The sequence below is a fragment of the Rutidosis leptorrhynchoides genome, chromosome 3 (genome assembly GCF_046630445.1).
Source record: "Rutidosis leptorrhynchoides isolate AG116_Rl617_1_P2 chromosome 3, CSIRO_AGI_Rlap_v1, whole genome shotgun sequence".
In the NCBI taxonomy this organism is placed as follows: Eukaryota; Viridiplantae; Streptophyta; class Magnoliopsida; order Asterales; family Asteraceae; genus Rutidosis; species Rutidosis leptorrhynchoides.
In genome coordinates, this window is record NC_092335.1 from 567,483,602 (window position 1) to 567,507,449 (window position 23,848).

At 32.3% G+C, this 23,848-nt stretch overlaps 1 non-coding gene across 1 annotated transcript; it reads left to right on the forward strand.

The window, feature by feature from the left end:
- Nucleotides 1–21,026: 21,026 nt before the first annotated feature.
- On the forward strand, nucleotides 21,027–21,133 carry LOC139903628 (small nucleolar RNA R71). Its single transcript, XR_011778438.1, has one exon. It is a non-coding gene; the product is annotated as a small nucleolar RNA R71 (small nucleolar RNA).
- The last annotated feature ends 2,715 nt before the right edge of the window (nucleotides 21,134–23,848 follow it).

The window sequence follows — 23,848 nt, forward strand, 5'->3', positions numbered from 1 at the left end:
TACCATCATCAACATTATGATCTATCATCATTATCATCGTTATCCCTCATACTATCTCGTCACCATCATAATTACCTCGAGTAAAGTTTGGCCCGATTAGAACTTATTTTACGTTATGTGTGTAATGTCTTCGGCCCAAGTTGGTAAATAACTAGTTCCAATTTGTTCTAGTGGATGTTATGTCTTTGTGGGGCTCGATCAAAAAGAAAACATAATTAAAAGATAAGTATCATTCATCTCATCGTACTGTCCACTAAACATACTATCATTTTTTTATATATATTTACATCTCACCATTATATACGCATCCATTATCATCATCAAGCTTCTCATTTCATCACTATTCATTTCAGTCGAGCAGTAAACAGAACAGAATAGATCGAGCAGTGACTAAACAATATCATCATCATTTCATGTCACTGCATCATCATCATCATCATCTTCATTTCGTGTGTTAAGACTCCACAGATTGGTAGAAGTAGAACAGTAATGGGAACAGGTATATAGCAGCAGCAGTGATCGTGTTTCAATAGAATACAGAAGGAAATAGCAGCTGTATCAGTAGGATTTGTGCAGGTTGGTTAATGAAGTAGTAAATAGAAATATACAACGGTGTACTAGTAGCTTGTGTTGGAGTTGAGGTGGTGTTTGACACAGAAAAACAGAAGTATTCGGCAGCGTAGTTATTGGGTTTCATGGTTGATTCGATTGCTTGTAACCGGAAATATAAACGCGATTATGGTGGTGCCGATCGTGAAAGTGGTGGTGGTTTTGTGGTGTTGATCGAAATGGAATCAGGGAAACAACAGCGTACGTGAAGGAAAATTTAACATGGGTTTGGTTTTTGCAACAGTGGACGGGTTAGTCCATGATGATTGTGAGCCGGACTAATGGACTGAACTGCTACGATGTCGAGTTCTTGTGTTGGACCTAACTATGAACGTTTTCAATTGACGATGGTTATATGGTGTGGGTGGCAATTGATTTGAGGAGGAAAGAGGATGATGGTTTACATGTTGAAGGGTGTTTTGCTTTGGTTGATATCTCTCATATCTGTATGTATATCGATATACATATACATATATATATATATATATATATATATATATATATATATATATATATATATATATATATATGTTCTAATAAAGTTAGTAGATAGTGGAGAATATTATCTAAAATTATTTCCTCTGCAAATGCATATCTATATTTCTATATATTATATATAAATGGTGGGGTGAAAGGTAGAACAAACAACCACAAATCATTAAGAACAAAAACAATGACCATTCATGAATCAATTTAGTACAGTGCTTAATAGTAGAAATGGTTGTTAAATTGATTGATTGTCGAGCAAATTGTGAAAAAGAGAAAGGGATTTGTTACCTATCCCTCTCAGTGTGTTTAATTATGTATATATATAATTATTAAAGATTAATAATAATAATTTAATAATAATATAAGAACATGTGAAAAACTCATAGCAGCCACTCTTATGTCCTATTGTATCGACAGTTTTCACGGGATGTTAGATCGTGGTCCGTTGTTAAATCAGTGGCGGATAAAAATGTTTCGGAAAAATCCCAAATTTTTACAGTAATTATCTTTATTTATTTTAGTAATTATGGTATAAAATTTGGTCATTAATTATTAAATAAAAATTACATCAACTGTCCCTCTCGATTCTGAGTAAAATATAAAAAGTGTTAAAACTTAACAAATAGTTTCTAAGTACATTTTTAATAAGCCTAAAATTTATATAACTCATTTTCGTATCACTGTTTACTTTAAAATCATATAAGTTCATTTTTAACTTGATTAATAACCATCAAGATGATAAACGAGTGCTACCAGCGTTTATTAAATAAATTCTAAATTATATATAATCAATGTACTTTTCATATATAGATATATTTATAGTAATGTCATGTATTATTTTATTTACACAAATAAACCAACTTATATAAGTTTCTATTTCAAATTATATATATATATATATATATATATATATATATATATATATATATATATATATATATATATATATATATATATATATATATATATATATATATATATATATATATTTATTTACATATAGTGGTTCGTGAATCGTCGGAAATAGTAGGAGGTAATTGAATACATGAACATAGTTCCATAATTTTTGAGACTCAACATTATAGACTTTGCTTATCGGGTCGGAATCATATAAGATTTAAGTTTAAATTTGGTCGAAAATTTCCGGGTCGTCACACCACCCCTGTTTTAATTAGTCCATGATACATTAATTTATTCACTTGGCCATAATGAATAATCAATTACCCAATCCAATTGATTAATTAAATGATTGTAAATGATGTCGTATAAACGTAACTAAATAGGACATTCGTAATCATTTTAATAATTATTAGATTAACTAATTTGAAGATAGGTTCGACAGGTTCCAATGAGTTGTCATTCAATTAGACAATACCCCCCACCTATTAATAGTCAATAGTCCAATGTTCACAAGTGTCGGTCTTTTGTCCAAACCCTAATTATGGTACAAAATCCAATAACCCCGTCTTTAATATTTAGTCCAACATTACGATTACTTCGGCTCAAATAAGCATAATAATAATTTAGTTACGAGACATTAATTTAAAAAGGAAGAACATAGCTTACAGTGATTATTACTAGCGTAGCGTTACAAGGACAGAGTTCCGACTTTAAAACCCGTAAAACATTTCTTACAATAACCCAAATTATTATTAATATTAAATTAAACTTTAATATTATAAATATATATATCGTATATAGATAGAGAGATTGAGTGAAAAAGGATGCAGAATTCGAACAGAATGCGTGAGCTTTTATAGGCCCACTTTGAACTGTACAGCTCCGCGAGTGCGGTACTTTTGTGCCTTACAGCTCCGCGAGTGCGGAGCTTCGGATTCCAGCTCACCAAATTGAGTTAAACGTGGGCTGCTGAATATTATAATATATAATATAATAATATATAATTATATATAATTATATATATATTATATTATATTCTTGTGCATAGTTGTGATGACTCGAAAAATTTGGACTAATTTAAACCAATTCTCTATATGATTTAATATTATGTAAATATATATATATATATATATATATATATATATATATATATATATATATATATATATATATATATATATATATATATATATATTATAAGATGTACAAGTAAAACACTAATTGTACAGTAAAATACTATTTGCTACAGTAAAATACTATTTGCTACAGTAAAACACTATTTGCTACAGTAACCACTATTTGCTACAGTACCACTATTTGCTACAGTAAACACTATTTGATGTCGACGAACTAGCAAACAAAAACAGAAAAGGCGGCCATGCGATCGCATGGCAAAAACACTGAAAACTCATGCGATCGCATGAGCTACAGTAAATCGAAAAGTAATATAAATACGCCAGTTTTCTGCACGATTCAGCACACAATCACTTCTTTTATTCTTCTGTAAAAGTAAATGATAATTATAATTTATAATTTATAATTTATAATTTAAAATTTAAATAATAATAAGGTATATACGAGGGTATTTTTAATTCGGGTTTCAAATCGCTTTAAGCTAAGGAAATATTGGGTATTGTTCGGGGTATTGTTCTTGAATCCAAGGCCAACCATACAGTCATCTACCATCATTACGTCTACGCAATTTGCCTACAATATTGAGTCTCAATATTGAACAGTGAGTTTATAGTCTCCCTTTTTAAATACTTTAAATATTTTTGGGCTGAGAATACATGCAATTTATTTTAAACACGATAAGACACAAGTACATACTAAATTCTACACTGAGTTAAACCGAAAATCCCTTAGCTTTGGTAACTAGTAGCTGCCAGTACATAGGATATGGACTGGTGGGCGCGAATAATTGTATATGGATCCATAGGGCTTGACATCCCCGTCCGAGCTAGAGCGCTAGCCTTTTAACGGACGTATGTTATTTGAGTTTAAGACACGTTGGTTTGCGTGTATTAAAATGAATGGGGTAATTATCACTATAGCGTTAAGTTTAGTTACCAGGGTGCTCTGTTACGTAGAATCTATTGATAAACTTTTGATGAAATCTTGTGGTCTATCTTTATATATGTTTATGACTCGAGCAATTAAACCTATAACTCACCAACATTCGTGTTGACTTTTTAGCATGTTTTATTCTCAGGTCCTTAGAATGCTTCCGCTGTGATGTGCTTGTTGCCTGCATGGAGTCTCTCATGCTTTGTACAAAGTTTATTGCATTCAAAATAAAACTGCGTTGTGTAATAAATAATTGGACTGTGATGTCAACCTGTAAATTAAAGACTTATATATTTCGGGGTTTTGCTTATACCTAAGCACTCGCCCACATGTTTATAACTTTCTATGTTTAGAAAGTCACTTATTTTAATGAATGCAAAATTTTATCAAAACGTATCATATAGAGGTCAAAACCTCACTGTGGAATCAATGATTAACGTGCCGCGTCAATAGCGATTTTGACGGGTCGTTACAATAGTTGACTTGTAATTTTAGCTCCGTTGAGTTGTACGTTGATGCTCGGTTTATGTCTCAGTTTCGAATTTTAGAACGCCTTTTTGTACGCTTAGATATCTTGTACTTTGCGTTCCGTGGCTTGTACACTTGTCATTTTTAGACGTTTCTCATCAATAAATTGAACCACTTGGATTGTATCTTGTACATTTGAGCTTTTTGGTCATTTGCGTCTTCAAATCTTCGTTCTCTTCTTTTGTCTTCGCACTTATTTATTTAAACGATTATTACATAAAAATAGAACAATTGAAACTAAAAGCTTTACATATTGGGATGATATTGCGACTAAATATATGTTCATTTGGAGCACTATCAACTTACTTGCGGCAACAAAATATATCCCCACAATATGACCTAAAAACTGATTAAATACAATAATCCGCGTCTGTCAGCCCCAATCTCGCGATCGCGAGTTTGAGGGGAGCAAATATCTCGCGATGGTGAGCCTCATAAAACTGGGGGTTCCGCGGTAGATTTTCTCCTGTTTCGCGACTAGACTTCTTGTTCAAACTCTGGTTCACGATTGGGACCCCAAAACTCGCGAAAGGGAACCTCAAAAATCTCCTTTTGGCCTGGAAAAAGTCTTGAACTTATCTTTTTATTTCCAACTCGAACCGGGACCTATGTAATCGACATTTAAGCACCAAAATACACATAAACCACCAAAACACTCCTAACTAACACCTTATCATAAGAAGGCGTTAAATCTCCATAATTCACATAAAGCCTAAGGGAAAAACGTTTGAATCGCGATAAATATATGCCCAATTTCAGTGATATCAACAATCAAAAAGTTATGAATGGATAAATTGTCGCTGGAAAAAAGGAAATTTGAATTGGCTCATATGGCTAACAAACCCCAAAGCTTTCGATGTTACCCCTAAATACAAAGAAGGAATCGGTTGAATAGAAGGTTTTTTGCTTTATACTTAAAAACTCCTTTGGTTTTGGGGTTAAGTGGGGAAGGATAAAATACTTTGCCGCTGCACCGACATCACTGTATTTTGAACTCTTTTTCAGCTAGTATTCTCAAGTTCGTCCCCCATGGCTGTTTTTGAGTGATGAAGCTTTTTCCTGATATCAGTATATTCTCGGGTTTTTTAGTACTTATTTCTTTCTTTTTCTTCCATTCTGTTAATATGTATTTGAGTTTCGGCTTCGTGTTTTAGGCTATTTTTGAGCCATTGTTCGTTGTAAATTGTTTCATAGTTAATAAAAAAATTTGGCTTTTCTAAAGAATACAAAATTTGGTTTGTAACTATAAACTGCACCCAGTGTTGTAAATCTCCCGAGATCTCCTCCGAGATCTCGTTTTTAGAAGGCAACCGAGACGAGATGTTCATCTCCCGAGATTTCTCGGTCAACGGGGTCAAACTTAGTCAAAGCCACGTGTGATGACCCGAAAATTTCTGACCAAATTTAAACTTTATCTTTAAATGATTTAATGTTTTCGACACGATAAGCAAAGTCTGTAATGTTGAGTCTCAAAGTTTTGGAACTATATTCATGTAATCAATTATTCTTTGACTGTTCTCGAAGATTCACGAACAATATATGATTTCAAGTTATTTAGTAAACGATATTAACATTCGATTATTGATTCGATTAATATTTAGATAAGTTAACTAAAACGTTTAAGATGAACCAGTAAAACACTAATTTGCTACAGTATTTTTGAATTGCTACAGTATCCGAAAAGCTACAGTGTTTTCGAAAATCACTATTTGCTACAGTGAAACTGACTTTACTACAGTAAACACTATTTTCTACAGTGAAACCGACAGTGCTACAGTGCTACAGTGAAAGGGTTCATTTTTTACTCAGGTTCAATTAAAACTGAGAAAGGGTTCATTTTTTACTCAGGTTCAATTAATTTTTTTTTTATGTTTTTCTGTTTTATCAAATATATATATAAATATAAATAAATATTTATATAAAACAATAAAATACTTATATTTAAACTCAAAAATAAAAATACTTTTTAACTTTCTATATTTTTTTAACAAACTCTTTTTGTATTTTTATATTTTTTATATTTTTTTTAAAAACTTATATTTTTACTTGAAAGACTTAATAAAAACTTTTACAAAATTATATTTTTTTTTATATATCATTAGCGTTGCGCTTTCGGCGTTTAACTCTCCCCAGCAGCGGCGCCAAAAATACTTGATGTGCGCAGATGTGTATATGAAATAGCTTTATTTTTACAACGAAATACTATTAAATATGATACAATTTTACACAAGATATTTATTTATTTATAGAATGGATATACCTAAACCTTGCTACAACACTTATAGGCAGTGTACCTAATCGTACAGTAGTGTAGTTTTTAGTAAGTCCGGTTCGTTCCACAGGGAAAATCTTTTAAACAAAGCTTAACGCTATATTAGTTTTAATTTATAAAAATACAAATATATATATAAGTAATATTATTATTATAAAGGGGGGTTTTTACCGTTTAATGACCGGTTTGTTGATTTTAAAACTTTAGTCGCAGTTAAAACCTAATGTAAAATATTAAAAATAAATACAACTTAATTTAAAGCGTAAAGTAAATAACGATAATGAAATTGTGATAAATAAAATTGCGATAAAATAAACTTGCAATAATTAAAAAGTACGAAAATTAAAAGTGTAATTAAATACAATGACAATAAATAAAAGTGCGATAATTAGAAGTGCAATTAAATATGAAAATAAAGGAATTATGCTTATTTAAACTTCCGTAATCATGATGTTTGAAGTGTTGATTTTTAGTTTTATGCCCATGGGTTAATTGTCCTTTGTCCTGGATTATTTAATATGTCCGTCTGGTTTTTGTCCATAACAGTCCATCAGTCATAAATATAAAGTGCGAGTGTCCTCGTCAAATTATCCTTATACCCGAAGTCAAATATTCCAACTAATTGGGGACTTAAACTGTAACAAGGTCTTAATACTTTGTTTAATAATTACACCAGGTTATCGACTGCGTGTAACCCAAGGTTTTAATACTTTGTTATCAATTATGCCAAGTGTCCTTGTACATAATTTCACCCTTGTTTTAATAATTCCATAGACTATTAATCCATTCCCGTGTCCGGTTAAATGAACGATTATTCGTACATATAAATACCCCGCCCATCGTGTCCGATCGAGTATATATGGTTATTTATAGGGACGTCCAATTGTAAATCTTTATATTAAAATTAACAAACTATCATTTAGTTAAACAAATATAAAGCCCATTAATAGCCCATAGTCTAATTTCCACAAATGTCGTTCTTTTGTCCAAACCCCAATTATGGTACAAAGTCCAATTACCCAATTTTAGTAATTAGCCCAACATCATGATTACTTCGTTTTAAATAAGCATAATAATAACTTAGCTACGAGACATTAAATTAAAAAGGTTGAACATAACTTACAATGATTAAAAATAGCGTAGCGTTACACGGACAGAATTTTGACTTACGCCCTTACAATATGCGCTAACATACCCTTATTATTAGGATTAAAATTAAAATTAAAATATAAATATATATATATATATATATATATATATATATATATATATATATATATATATATATATATATATATATATATATATATATATATATATATATATATATATAAGTTTACGTATGAGTGAAGAGAAAAAGATGTAAAAAATTCGGCCGAATGCTCGGCCTTTTATAGGTGGATTTCTGACTTTCAGGGCTCCGCGAATGCGGTGGATTTTGCTCTTTAGAGCTCCGCGAGTGCGGAGCTGTGGAATCCAGCTCACACAAGCTTGGCTCCTAGCTTGCCGACGGTTTATATAATATAATATAATATATATATTAATTTTAAGAATAAATTATATATTATATTATATTCATGTGCATAGTTGACTTGTAATTTTTAGTCCGTTGCGTCGAGCGTTGAGAGTTGACTCTGGTCCCGGTTCCGGATTTTCGAACGTCCTTGCGTATAATTTAATATCTTGTACTTTGCGTTTCGCGTTTTGTACTCTTGTAATTTTGAGACATTTCTTATCAATAATTGGAACCTCTTTGATTGTACTTTGCACTTTTTAGCTTTTTGGTCGTTTGCGTCTTCAATTCGTCGAATCTGTCTTTTGTCTTGTGATGACCCGAAAATTTTTGACTTATTTAAACCAATTCTCTATACGATTTATTATTTTAACACGTTAAACAAAGTCTGTTAGATTGAGTCTCAAAATTTTAGAACTGTTACATATATACAATTACCTTTGACTACTCTCGACGATTCAAGAACAATTATATGTATGTATATATATATATGTACAAGTAAAAATGACTTTCCTACAGTAAAATCCTATTTGCTACAGTAAAAATTACTTTGCTACAGTAAAACACAATTGCTACAGTAAAACACTATTTGCTACAGTGAAACCGTATTTTGCTACAGTGCTACAGTGAAAACACTATTTGCTACAGTAAAACACTATTTGCTACAGTAAACCGCTATTTGCTACAGTAAAACACTATTTGCTACATTACACTATTTGATGTCGACGAACTAGCAAACAAAAACAGAAAAGGTGGCCATGCGATCGCAGGGCAAAAACACTGAAAACTCATGCGATCGCATGAGCTACAGTAAATCGAAAAGTACTATAAAAGGTCAGTTTTGCTCGACGAAATTTTTCATAATTATTTATGTACGTAAATTTTATATTTATAATTATAATTATAATTTTAATTTTAAGTTTAATAATAATAAAGTATATTCGAGGGTATTTTTAATTCGGGTTTCAAACCGTTTTAAAATAAGGAAATATTGGGTATTGTTCGGGGTATTGTTCTTGAATCCAAGACCAACCATACAGTCGTCTACCATCATTACGTCTACGCAATTTGCCTACAATATTGAATCGCAATATTGAACTGTGAGTTATAGTCTCCCTTTTTAAATGCTTTAAATATTTTTAGGCTGAGAATACATGCAATTTATTTTAAACGCAATAAGACACAAGTACATACAAAATTCTACACTGAGTTAAACCGAAAATCCCTTAGCTTTGGTAACTAGTAGCTGCCAGTACATAGGATATGGACTGGTGGGCGCGAATAATTGTATATGGATCCATAGGGCTTGACATCCCCGTCCGAGCTAGAGCGCTAGCCTTTTAACGGACGTATGTTATTTGAGTTTAAGACACGTTGGTTTGCGCGTATTAAAACGAATGGGGTAATTATCACTATAGCGTTAAGTTTGGTTACCAGGGTGCTCTGTTACGTAGAATCTATTGATAAACTTTTGATGAAATCTTGTGGTCTATCTTTATATATGTTTATGACTCGAACAATTAAACCTATAACTCACCAACATCCGTGTTGACTTTTTAGCATGTTTTATTCTCAGGTCCTTAGAATGCTTCCGCTGTGATGTGCTTGTTGCCTGCATGGAGTCTCTCATGCTTTGTACAAAGTTTATTGCATTCAAAATAAAACTGCGTTGTGTAATAAATAATTGGACTGTGATGTCAACCTGTAAATTAAAGACTTATGTATTTTGGGGTTTTGCTTATACCTAAGCACTCGCCCACATGTTTATAACTTTCTATGTTTAGAAAGTCACTTATTTTAATGAATGCAATATTTTATCAAAACGTATCATATAGAGGTCAAAACCTCACTGTGAAATCAATGATTAACGTACCGCGTCAATAGCGATTTTGACGGGTCGTTACATGTCTTCACCTTTTATTATTTAAACGAATATCACTTGTAAATAGAACAATTGCAACTAAAAGCTTGTCTTTCTTGAGGGATAATGCTATGAAATATATGTTCGTTTTTAGCATTATCAAATATTCCCACACTTGAGCGTTGCTTGTCCTCAAGCAATATAGTCTTGAAATATACTAGAATCACTTCTTTATTATTCACACTTTGTACATCAGTGATTTCTATAAGGCGGTATGAACAATGGTAGTAACGATGTGGTTTACAGTCCCACATGACTATAAAAATTTAGATCCTTTAAGGAAATTGGATCTTTATGAAAACATTTGATCTTTTAAAAATTAAATCTAGCTTTTACCCTAGATAAGTTTTTCGGAATAACCCTTCACCGATGTTTGCAAAATATTTTTGTGGGTTTGGTGGGTTTCAGATTTGAAAATTTTAGCTCAAAACTTGTGGTTTTGTGTCACCCACTTTCTAACCTTGTATTAGGAAAGCAACACGTCCAGTATACTTGCTCCGAATATTACCTTTCGGTAAATATTACCTTTCGGTAAACTACCGTCCGGTTGTAAAGGAAAGCGTTGAACAAGCAACTGTTAAGGCAATGTCCCCTGACATGCTTTTAATTATGGTCTATAACGTATCGGATGCAATTACTATCTTTTGTAGGAGCAATAGTAAAGCTCACCCTTATAATTTTCTGGTCTGGCATAAGGTCCTGTCTTTGACCATGCTATGCAACCACCGTTCTTACGGTTGACACCCGATTTGGTTCAGGTGACCTAATGAATTCCAGGTGAATTCCTAGGATTTTACATTCAATGGTAATGAATGCATTGAAAATGGGTTTTTAGAAAACAAATCGGTTTGTATTTTGATCAAAATATTTTCTCGTTCAAGCTCGAGTTTAGATATCATCGAATTCCATGAGTTTGTAATTCTCAATATTTAAGGTCAATCTCTAGGATTGAGTAATATCAGGCTTAAAAGCTGATTTTTGATCTTTTAAGGAGATTATCCTTTCTGGGGGTCTGATTCATTAGTCTTATCAAGCTAATTTGCACGGCGTCCTCCCCATTTTACAAGACAGATCCTCTCATGGTTAGGATAAGTCTGACCACTTGGCGACCCTATTTTATGCTGAGGTCCGTGGATTTCCTGCTGATTTTAGTGATGACTTTTCTAGATTTTTCGTAAACCTACAGCTGGTCTGGACGACAACTTCATGACCTAAATCAAGAAGCGCGTTTCTTTTTCGGAAGACTTTACTTTCTTTAAGTGATGGAATTGATTCATCGTGTAGATCCATCTTTCTTACAGTAAATCGGGTAAAACTGTTTAGTTTAGTCCAAAGCAAAAGTATCTTCAATTATTTGTTACAGAAATATGTGACATATGTTTAAGATAACTTGGTAAATTTTCCCACACTTGGCTTTTATTTTCTTTTATTTGCCTTTTTATGTCCTCTATTCCATTTTAAATGAATTCTAACATTTTGGTTTGTTTCTCAATTTATGTCCTTTCCGAGGTAACAATAATTTCGGTGTTAACACCTAGTTTTATCGTTCATAAATATGTATAAACATGATTTTGAGTTCATTTAATTGAAAATTTTGAAAATTTTTACTAGAAGTGGGTAGTCAGTATATAAGACTAGGGCTGTTCTTTGTTATCAGAGAGCACTAGATTCTAGTACTGCTACTACGTTACTAGTATTTTTAATGGTAACCAAGTGTTTAAGTTAAAAATTTTAAAAATCCGAAAGAATTTAACCCCTTCCCACACTTAAGATCTTGCAATGCCCTCATTTGCAAGAAATCAGTAACAATTTAAATTATTGAGGGTGATTAGCGTAGAAAAATGATTAAATTTTACCAAAGTTTCCAAACATATTGGCGTTTGTTTGCTGAATGATAAATGGTGCATATCATTTGTTCATTCCGTCTGTTGGTACATCACATTTATTTTTCGTTTTGTCGTCAAAATTTATAGCTTTTGCTGAACTTAATGCCAGTCTTTGAAAATGTGCTGTTTTACCCTGTTTTGTACATGAGATAAACTACAAACACATATATACATATTTTTGAAGTTGGGTTTTCACACCACATTCAAAAATTATTAAAATCTAATAAAGTTAGAAAATTATAAAAGCTAATATAATAATAAAATAAGAAATAAGAAATAAGAAAATTAAGAATTAGTAACATTACAATAAAATAAACAAAAATAGAAAATTAGAAAATTACGGATGAGGAGGATGGTTCCAGTATGGGTCCCAAGCGTATCCATAGATGCTGTAAAATGCTTGGGTCGGGTCATATGTAGGATATGGTGGTCGGCTCTCTATAGTCCAAGAAGCAAATTCGGGCATAACGGTAGGAATGTAGTCTCTACCTACGTGTGTACAATGACTTATGATTTGGCTTTGATGATACTGCCAATCTTGAAATGCTTTTTGTCTAGCCATTTCATACTCGTGTCGAGCCATAAAAATTTGCATTTCCGTCATTGGATTACCCCCTCCCGGTTGACCTTGTTGTTGATCTCTCTCAACCTGTGGATGCCTGCCATCATAACGTGATGCCGCGTTGTTTCGTTTCTTTAAGACCTTAGCACCATGATAAACACGCAAATCTATTCTATCGCGGGGTTCTGGTTCTTCCATTAATAATCCCCCCCCCCCCCCGACTTCTATCCACACCGAGATATTCAGCAATCAAAGTAATAAATATACCACCTCCTATTATGCTACCACGCCTCATACCCCTAACCATAGTCAATAAATAATAACCCACACAAAAAGGTATACTTACAGCGTTGTGTGGGTCTCGAATACACATGTGGTAAAACAAATCCTGTTCATTTACCTTTTCCTTATTCTTACCTCGTTGTGTAATCGAATTGGCTAAAAACCTATGGATTACTCTTAATTCAGCTCTATCAATATCAAGATAAGAGTATAATCCCCCCTGGAATCGGTGATGGCTAGTCATCCTACTCCATACGTCATTTGTATCAAAATTCTCATCCACCCTCCTACCATAAACTATTAACCTCTGGCAATCATAAGATGCTAGCTCATCGGGCGTATATATACCTAAAGCCCGAGCCATGTCTAGTAAGGACATATGGCGCATCTCCCCTCCTAATAAAAATCTAATAAAACTACGATCGGTTAAAGTATCTACCCGATCATTTATTTCAATAGTACACAATAACTCTATACACCATTCTCTATATACAGGTCTACGCATGTTGAATAAACGTACCCAATCACTAAAAGTAGAATTACCATAACTTTGAGTAAGTAATTCCTTGATTGGCTCGACCAATTCCACTACCTCTAATGGTGCCCAATCTATAATTCTGGGTACCTCAACATTATTAGACACAAGGTTGTGCAGGTTCTTTTGATATTTTGGATAGTCTATCCAATATCTATCAAATCTCAAATTCGGATGTAAATCTGCCTCATGAATGTTTGAATATGAAACAATTGGGTGAGGCATATCTTGTCGGTATTGGTTATTAATTTCCTGTTGATTTGCATCTTTCGGAGGAGCATTACGAGCCTGGGATGAAGATTCACCCCTTTCAGTCTGCAAAATATATCAAACACAATTTTTGTGCATCCAAATATGCATTAGTTTTAGCAAAATCATAAATATAAACAATTACAATGACATGTTTAATCCATATTAAACTCTATACACATTTTCAAAATATTAACAATTCTACACTTTTACAAATATACTTTTACAAAAATGTATACAAAGTTTCTTCGCATTTAACTTCTAAAACATGTCAAAAATAATCATTATAACAATTAAACAAGTTCCTCATGGCATTCATATCAATTAAATCAAGTTCATGCAATTTTGGTTCAAAAAGTCCACTTTAATCTTCATAAATCATGTTTAGGATCAAAGTTTTGATCATTTAGCAACCTAAACATGTTACACTACTCAATTTAGCATAAACTAACAACAAAATTTGGCCATAACCTGTTTATATCAAAAAGTCCTAATTTTGCTCAAGAACACAAACCCTAGATTATTCAAAAATTGAAGTTCAAAGCTTCTAATCATGTTAAATAGCATCAATCTAGGTTATACAAGTATAATATACAAACAATTTAAGCATTATTACACTAGAAATCATCAAAATCGAATTATGTATGAAATTGTTCAAGAACACTAAAATTCGGATTAAATGGTGTTTAGGTGTAAAAATTTACCGATTTCCTTGAGTAATTCCTTGATAATAGTCTTCTCATTGTGATTTTATGAAAGATTTGATGAAAAATGGCGAATTTGGGCGATTTTTGTGTGTGTTTTTTCGCAGAAAATTGGGTGTGGTGATGAACAAACTGGTCTGTTCGACCAGTTTTTTTTTTTTTCTGGGTTTTTTGACCTCCGCGAGTGCGGTGGTGGGGCCGTTTAAACCTCCGCGAGTCGCGGTGGTTTTTTTTTTTTAAATAATAACTTAGCTTTATAAAACATAAAATTAATTTAAAAATTAAAATTTTGTTTCTTTTTAGGATGAGGGCATTTCGGATCGATGTCCTAGTCCGTCCCTCGACAAAATTTTAAAATTTGTCAATTCAAAGCGCGGTTTTAAAAGCAAAGATTTTTTGGGTTTTTTAATGTTTTTGGAATACTTTAATTCAATAATATTAAAAATAATGATAATAAAAGTTCTCGTCCCTCCCTCGGGTAAAGCAATTTCGGTTCAAAGACCTAGTCTTCAACTTACGACGAATTTTAAAAATCATATTTTTAACTTAGCAAAATAAAGTAAATTTTTGTTTTTAAATTCACACAAAACTTAAATTTAAAATGCATAAAATTAAAAATTCATAGTAAAAATTCACACCAAACTTAAATTATATTTTTGTTTTTATACATACAAACTTATATTAAAAATATTAATTTTTCAGATATTTACAATTTTAAAGAAGTTTACAATATTAATTTAATATTTATATATTAATTTTAAAAACATGGTAAAAATAAAATTAAAAATCTTTTTGGCTTTTATCCCACTTTAATCAATCAAATATTATCAAAAATATGCGCCCCTCTTTTCGGTAAAGTAATTTCAGTTCAACGACCTAATTTAACTCATGACAAATTTTTGAAATATTTTGGGTTGATTGATTAAAGATATTTATACCTTAAGAATAAACGTTAAATTTCGCAGTGATGTAATAAATTTTTGTATGATATCAATAATTTCGGTCGCAAGACCTAATTTTATCGAATACCAATTTAATACTTTATAGCGAACAAATTATCGTTTATTATCAAAAGGTTAAAAATAAAAATAAAAATAAAAACTGTACAGACTTACCTGTGAGATAGTATTCTTAGTGATATGCTCTAGCCCACTCATAAGATAGTCGGACTAATTGGTTTTCCATAGCTACATAGGCGTAACCTCGAGCATTTAATGTTTTTTCTTCTAAACATATGAACGGTCCGTCTCTGCATAAATTAACAAATTCGGTGTTTGAATAGGTTTGATTATTTGAACATTTACCTTCGTGTGACCATTTTCCGCATTTGTGACATTTTTCAAGGTGTTGTGCTCTTCTTTTCGCTGCGGATTTTGATTTTCCTTTACCAAATTGTAACTTATTATCTTCGCATCTGGATTCTTTTCTTACTCCGTCCAATTTACCTCTTATTAATGATACTAATTCACTTGGAAGTGTGTCATTATTACGTTTAGTGATCAAAGCGTGTAGCATTAGACCATGGTTTAATTCACAGGAAGTCTCATTTCGAAAAAACCTAAAATAATAAAAATTTAGAATGGGGGGAGAAGACTAGTTCTTTAGGATCTGCTAGGGAAAGACCATTCGGGTTCCATTTTCGAGAACTACACGAAAACAGAAAATCTAACTCTAACAGAAATACATATTATCCTTAAAAGACTTGATTCTCTCCACATTTAGTTAGCTGTGGTATCGAAATTGTGATTAACTTCGTTGTCAACTTCCATTGGACTATCTATGTAATGTTTAACTCTGTGACCATTAACCTTAAATTCAATTCCATTTGAATTTATTAATTCTACTATTCCGTATGGGAAAACTCTTTTGACTATGAATGGTCTAGACCATCTTGATTTCAATTTTCCAGGAAATAGCTTGAATCGTGAATTGAAAAGAAGAACTTTGTCTCCTTCTTTAAATTCTTTTGAACTTCTGATTCTTTTATCATGCAATTTCTTCGTTCTTTCCTTATAGATTAACGAATTTTCATATGCTTCATGTCTTAATTCTTCTAATTCGTTTAATTGACTTGACCGTAGACGTCCAGCTTCATGTAAATCAAGATTACATGTCTTCAAAGCCCAGAATGCTTTGTGTTCAATTTCTACTGGAAGATGACATGCTTTTTCGTAAACGAGTCTAAAAGGTGTGGTTCCAATTGGAGTTTTGTAGGCTGTTCTAAAAGCCCAGAGTGCATCCTCCAATTTCATGGACCATTCCTTCGGATTTGATCCTACGGTTTTCTCTAGAATACGTTTTAAAGCTCGGTTGGTATTTTCAACTTGTCCACTTGTCTGTGGATGATATGCGGTGGAGATTTTATGAGTTACTCCATATCTTTTGAGAACTTTCTCAAGTTGATTATTACAGAAATGAGTACCCCGATCACTTATTAAAGCTTTCGGTGTTCCAAACCTTGCAAAAAGACGTTTTAAAAAGTTGACTACAACTCGTGCATCGTTAGTTGGGAGAGCTTGTGCTTCCGCCCATTTAGATACATAATCAATGGCTACGAGAATATATAGATTATTATGAGATTTTGGAAATGGACCCATAAAGTCAATACTCCAAATGCCAAATACTTCACATACTTGAATGACATTTTGTGGCATTTCATCACGTTGACTTATTTTTCCGGCCCTTTGACAAGCATCACAGGATTTGCAAAGAAGGTGTGCGTCTTTGTAAATTGTAGGCCAATAGAATCCAGCATCGTAAACTTTTCTTGCTGTTAGTTGAGGCCCATAACGCCCTCATGTTGGTCCTGTGTGACAATGGTTTAAGATTTTACTAGCTTCATCTCCGAATACACATCGGCGTATTATTCCATCGGGACAACTCTTAAACAAATGTGGATCTTCCCAGAAATAGGGTTTTATATCACTAAAGAATTTCTTTCGTTTTTGGTACGACAATTCTTTTTCAAGGAATCCACATACTAAGTAGTTTGCATAGTCTGCAAACCATGAAATTTCATTATAATCTATCTTCAATAGATATTCATCAGGAAAGTTGTCTTGTATGGCCGATTCATTTAGAACTTCTAATTCGGGATTTTCAAGACGAGAAAGATGATCAGCGGCGAGATTTTCTGCTCCCTTTTTATCTCAGATTTCAATATCAAACTCTTGTAAGAGTAAGATCTAACGGATTAAACTTGGTTTAGCATCTTGTTTCGAAAATAGGTATCTAAGAGCAGAATGGTCGGTATAGACCACCGTTTTAGCTAGAACGAGATATGAACGAAATTTGTCAAAAGAAAAGACAATAGCAAGGAGTTCTTTTTCAGTAGTTGTGTAATTTGTTTGTGCTCCTTGTAACGTCTTAATAGCATAATAAATAGGTTGAAATCGTTTTTCAATCATTTGTCCGAAAATGGCTCCCATTGCAAAATCACTTGCATCGCTCATTAGTTCAAATGGTAGATTCCAATTTGGAGTTATCATAATCGGAGCATTAGTGAGTTTTTCTTTAAGAATATTAAAAGATTTGATACATTCATCTGAAAAGATGAATGGAGCATCCTTTTCTAGGAGTTTATTCATAGGAGTGGCAATTTTAGAAAAATCTTTTATGAAAAGTCGGTAAAAATCGGCATGCCCTAAAAAACTCCTAACTCCTCTAACATTGGTGGGATGTGGAAGTTTAGCAATTACATCTACTTTAGCTCTATCCACTTCTATTCCTTCCTTTGAAATTTTATGACCAAGAACGATGCCTTCTTTAACCATGAAATGGCATTTCTCCCAATTAAGAACTAGATTTGATTGTTCACATCTAATAAGCATTCGTTCAAGATTAACTAGACATGATTCAAATATATCACCGAAGACTGAAAAGTCATCCATGAAAACTTCCATGCATTCTTCTATCATGTCATGAAAAATCACCATCATGCACCTTTGAAAGGTTGCAGGGGCGTTGCAAAGTCCAAATGGCATGCGTTTGTAAGCAAAAGTACCATAAGGGCACGTGAATGTGGTTTTCTCTTGGTCTTCGGGTGCTATTGGAATTTGAAAATATTCGGAAAAACCATCAAGAAAACAATAGTAATTATTTCCGGCTAATCTTTCCAACATTTGATCAATGAAAGGTAAGGGAAAGTGATCTTTTCTGGTGGCGTCATTTAATTTTCCATAATCAATACATACACGCCATCCTGTTACAGTCCTAGCAGGAATAAGCTCATTTTTCTCATTTGTAATGACAGTCATGCCACCCTTCTTAGGCACGCATTGAACTGGGCTTACCCATGGACTATCAGAGATTGGATAAATTAAACCTGCATCAAGCAGTTTAATAATTTCTTTCTTAACAACATCTTGCATATTAGGATTTAGTCTTCGTTGGCGTTGCACATACGTTTTATGACCTTCTTCCATAAGGATTTTATGTGTGCAATACGAAGGACTTATTCCTTTAATATCATGAATCTTCCATGCAATAGCTGGTTTATGAGCTTTTAGTACAGAAATGAGTTGAGATTTTTCATTTTTAGTAAGAGAAGACGATATTATTACAGGTAATTCAGATTCACCATGTAAATAAGCGTATTCCAAATGGTTTGGAAGTGGCTTTAACTCTAATGTCGGTGGTTCTTCTATCGATGATTTATATCGATATCTGTCTTCTTCTTTTAGCATTTGAATTTCTTCTGTTGTTGGTTCATATCCATTAGCCATAAGTGTAGCTAACATTTCAGTTTCATCAATTGGTTCAGTTCCTTCTCCTAAAGAACATTCTCCTGTTCCTTATAATTCTGGAAATTCTTCTAACAATTCTGCATGTGATTCTATAGTTTGAATATAATAACATGTATCATCTGCAGATTGCGGTTGTTGCATTGCTCTATCAACTGAAAAGGTAACACTCTCGTCCTCTATACTTAGGGTTAGTTTCTTACCAAACACGTCTATCATTGCTTTAGCCGTGTTTAAAAATGGTCTTCCTAATATGAGAGGAACTTGAGAATCTTCTTCCATGTCCAGAACAACAAAATCTACTGGAAATACTAAAGTACCAACTTTAACTAGCATGTTCTCCATTATCCCTCTAGGATATTTTACTGATCTATCGGCTAGTTGTATGCTTATTCGTGTTGGTTTCAATTCTCCAAGGTCTAGTTTAGCGTATAGTGAATACGGCATTAAATTTATACTAGCACCTAAGTCTGCCAATGCTTCTATTGAACTAAGACTACCCAGAAAACATGGAATTGTGAAACTTCCTGGATCTGATAATTTTTCTGGTATCTTATTCAACAGCACTGCTGAACAATTAGCATTCATAGTAACAGCCGAGAGTTCTTCCATTTTCTTTCTATTCGAGATTAGATCTTTCAAAAATTTAGCATATCTAGGCATTCCTGAAATCACATCAATGAAAGGAAGATTTACATTTATTTGTTTAAACATATCCAAGAATTTGGATTGCTCGGCTTCAAGTCTCTCTTTTCTCATTTTACTCGGGTAAGGAAGTGGTGGTTGGTATGGTTTAACATAAGGTTTAGCTTTAACTGTGTTATCTTCATTAACTTTTTCAACTACCGGTTCTTTTTCCTTATCTTGATCAGATTGTGGTTCTTGTGGAGTATGAATAGCTTCCTTAGAAATTACAGGTATTTCAGGTGGTTTAAGTGTAATACCACTTTTGTGGTAATGGCTTTAGCTGTTTCATTCCGGGGGTTAGGACTTGTATCACTAGGTAGACTTCCAGGTTTTCTTTCACCTATTAACCTTGCTAGGTTACTTACTTCTTGTTCCAGATTTTGAATAGAAGCTTGTTGATTTCTAAATGCTTGAGCATTTTGTTCATTTGTTTGTTTCTGAGATGTGAAAAATTGCGTTTGAGAGTCAACTAGCTTCGTCATCATATCTTCTAAATTCGGCTTTTTATCATCGGTTTGTGGTGGTTTGTTTTGAAAATTAGGTCTTTGCTGATTGTAAGTATTATTGGATACTTGTTGATTACTAGGACCTTGTTGGTTGTTGTATGGAATATTTCGGTTATAATTCTGGTTTTGATTGTAAATCGATCTTGGCGGTTGATAATTATTCTGATAATTATTTCCAGGCCTTTGGTTTAGATATGAAACATTCTCTCTTTGTTCCATTGTTAGTTCAATACTGAGACAATCTTTTGTCAAATGTGGTCCTCCACACTGCTCACAACTAATTCGTATTGAGTGAATATCTTTAGTCATCTTTTCCATTCGTCTCTCGACAGCATCTATCTTTGCGGAAATAGAATTTAAGTCATGGCTAGAATCTGCTCTAGCTGCTTTAGATGATCTAATGATATCTTTTTCTTGGTGCCACTCATGTGAGTGGGAAGCAGTGTTATCAATAATTTTGTAAGCATCAGTTTCTGTTTTCTTCATAATAGAACCACCAGCTGCTATGTCTATGTCTTTCCTTGTAGTGATGTCGCTTCCTTGGTAGAATATTTGTACTATTTGACAGGTGTCTAAACCATGTTGCGGACATCCTCTTAATAACTTTTCAAATCTTGTCCATACCTCATATAGAGTTTCATTTGGCTTCTGTGTGAACGTAACAATTTCTCCTTGAAGTCTTACGGCTTTAGATGCCGGAAAGAATTGTTTAAGAAATTTTTCAACTAAAACGTCTCATGTATCAATCGCCCATTCAGGTAACGATTCCAACCAATCTTTGGCTTCTCCCTTTAAAGTTCAGGGAAATAACATGAGATATATCTGTTCATCTTCAACTTCTCTTATTTTAAATAGAGTGCAGATCCTATTAAAGGTACGAAGATGTTCATTTGGATCTTCCTTCGGCGCACCACTAAATTGGCATTGATTAGTCACCATGTGTAGGATTTGTCCTTTGATTTCATAATCTGGCGCATTAATGTCTGGTTGAGTAATTGCGTGACCTTGCCCAGTGCGTTTAGCTCTCATTCGGTCTTCCATACTTAGAGGTTCCAGATTTTTCATGATTAAATTTGTTGAATCTGAATCACTAGAGGATTCTGATTTAATGGTTCGTTCCTCAACAATCTCTGTTTGAATGATTGGTGGTTCCGGAGGAAAAATTAATGGTTCAGGTTCTATGAATCGTCCCTGAATATTCTCCGGATTCTCAATTGTGAGGTCGGGTTCAAAAAATGGATTATCAGAAATTTGAATTGGAGTACTTGGTCGACTGGATGACGATTCTAAAGAAAAATCAACGGCAACAATATTTGCTAGATGTCTTGATCGAGTTACAGGTGGTGAACGTACAAAAGGTGGTGAACGTTTTGCTTGGTGCATTCACTGAATATCCTATTAGTTTTTAAAAAGAAAGAAAAATTATATAAGTTATCTAATTAATAGACTTTTCTGATTTTGCTCACGTTTCGAATAGCCAAAAGATGCAGCAGAAGGGCAGGATTCGTTTGGTCTCAATATAATTGAGTACTGTTTGGCTCCAATAACCCGGTCCACGTACAAATCCAACTATTACTACGAACCAGAAAATTTTGATGTCTATCAATTTAACCGCTTAAAATAATTTTTCGTAATTTAAAGAAATTTAGAGAAGAAGTAGAAAATTCTATGTCCTAAAAACTAGAATGGCGAGAAATAAGAAAGAAAAAGAGTGCGTCGAAATTAAAATTACAATTGGAGAAATAAGAAAGAAAAAGAGTGACTTATAAAACTTTAAAACACTCGACTAACCCAACCTTATTATTATCACTAACTTAAAATTAAAATTGCAAATTGAGATTACTAATTGGAGTGATAATTGATACATAGGTAAAAGGCGTTGAAAAATAAATAAGAAAGTAGCGCGTTGAAACTTAAAAAGGAACTAAAAACTAAGAATTAAAAGTTGCGTCTAAAAATATTAAAGCTTACAAGAAAAACTATATCCCAAATGGCAATATCTTAAAAAGGTACTAAAATATAAAAAGGCGTCGTAAAATTCTAAAGCACTTAAATCTTAGTCTAAAGAAAAAGCACTTAAGCGATTTTACGGCAAAGCCTTAGAAGTCTAGAAGTAAAAATAACTATGGCAAAAACTATGTCTAAAAACTAAATATAAGCGAAAAATACAAAAATTACGCTAAAACAATTAAAAAGGGACAAAATATAAAAATAAACTAAAAGTTGTAAAAATTACAATTTTTATAAAAATATTATTTTTATATTATTTATTTTATAAAACTATTAATTTATATAATTTATTAAAACTAAATATAACTTAAAAATATAAATTAAAATAAAACTAAAACTAATTATAATAAATCAAACCCTAATTTTAATTAATAATAATTTAAATTTAACCCTAATTTTGTAATTAATGCGTCTGAGGTTTGACCTGTCAGATTGACCTCCGCGAGTGCGGTTAGGTCCAGTTCAATAGCTCCGCGAGTCGCGGAGGGTTCAATTTAAACTGAGAAAGGGTTCGTTTTTTACTCAGGTTCAATTAATTTTTTTTTTTATGTTTTTCTGTTTTATCAAATATATATATAAATATAAATAAATATTTATATAAAACAATAAAATACTTATATTTAAACTCAAAAATAAAAATACTTTTTAACTTTCTATATTTTTTTAACAAACTCTTTTTGTATTTTTATATTTTTTATATTTCTTTAAAAAACTTATATTTTTACTTGAAAGACTTAATAAAAACTTTTACAAAATTATATTATTATTACTTTTTTTTTATATCATTAGCGTTGCGCTTTCGGCGTTTAAGTCTCCCCGGCAGCGGCGCCAAAAATACTTGATGTGCGCAGAGGTGTATATGAAATAGCTTTATTTTTACAACGAAATACTATTAAATATGATACAATTTTACACAAGATATTTATTTATTTATTTATAGAATGGATATACCTAAACCTTGCTACAACACTTATAGGCAGTGTACCTAATCGTACAGTAGTGTAGTTTTTAGTAAGTCCGGTTCGTTCCACAGGGAAAATCTTTTAAACAAAGCTTAACGCTATATTAGTTTTAATTTATAAAAATACAAATATATATAAGTAATATTATTATTATAAAGGGGGGTTTTTACCGTTTAATGACCGGTTTGTCGATTTTAAAACTTTAGTCGCAGTTAAAACCTAATGTAAAATATTAAAAATAAATACAACTTAATTTAAAGCGTAAAGTAAATAACGATAATGAAATTGTGATAAATAAAATTGCGATAAAATAAACTTGCAATAATTAAAAAGTACGAAAATTAAAAGTGCAATTAAATACAATGACAATAAATAAAAGTGCGATAATTAGAAGTGCAATTAAATATGAAAATAAAGGAATTAT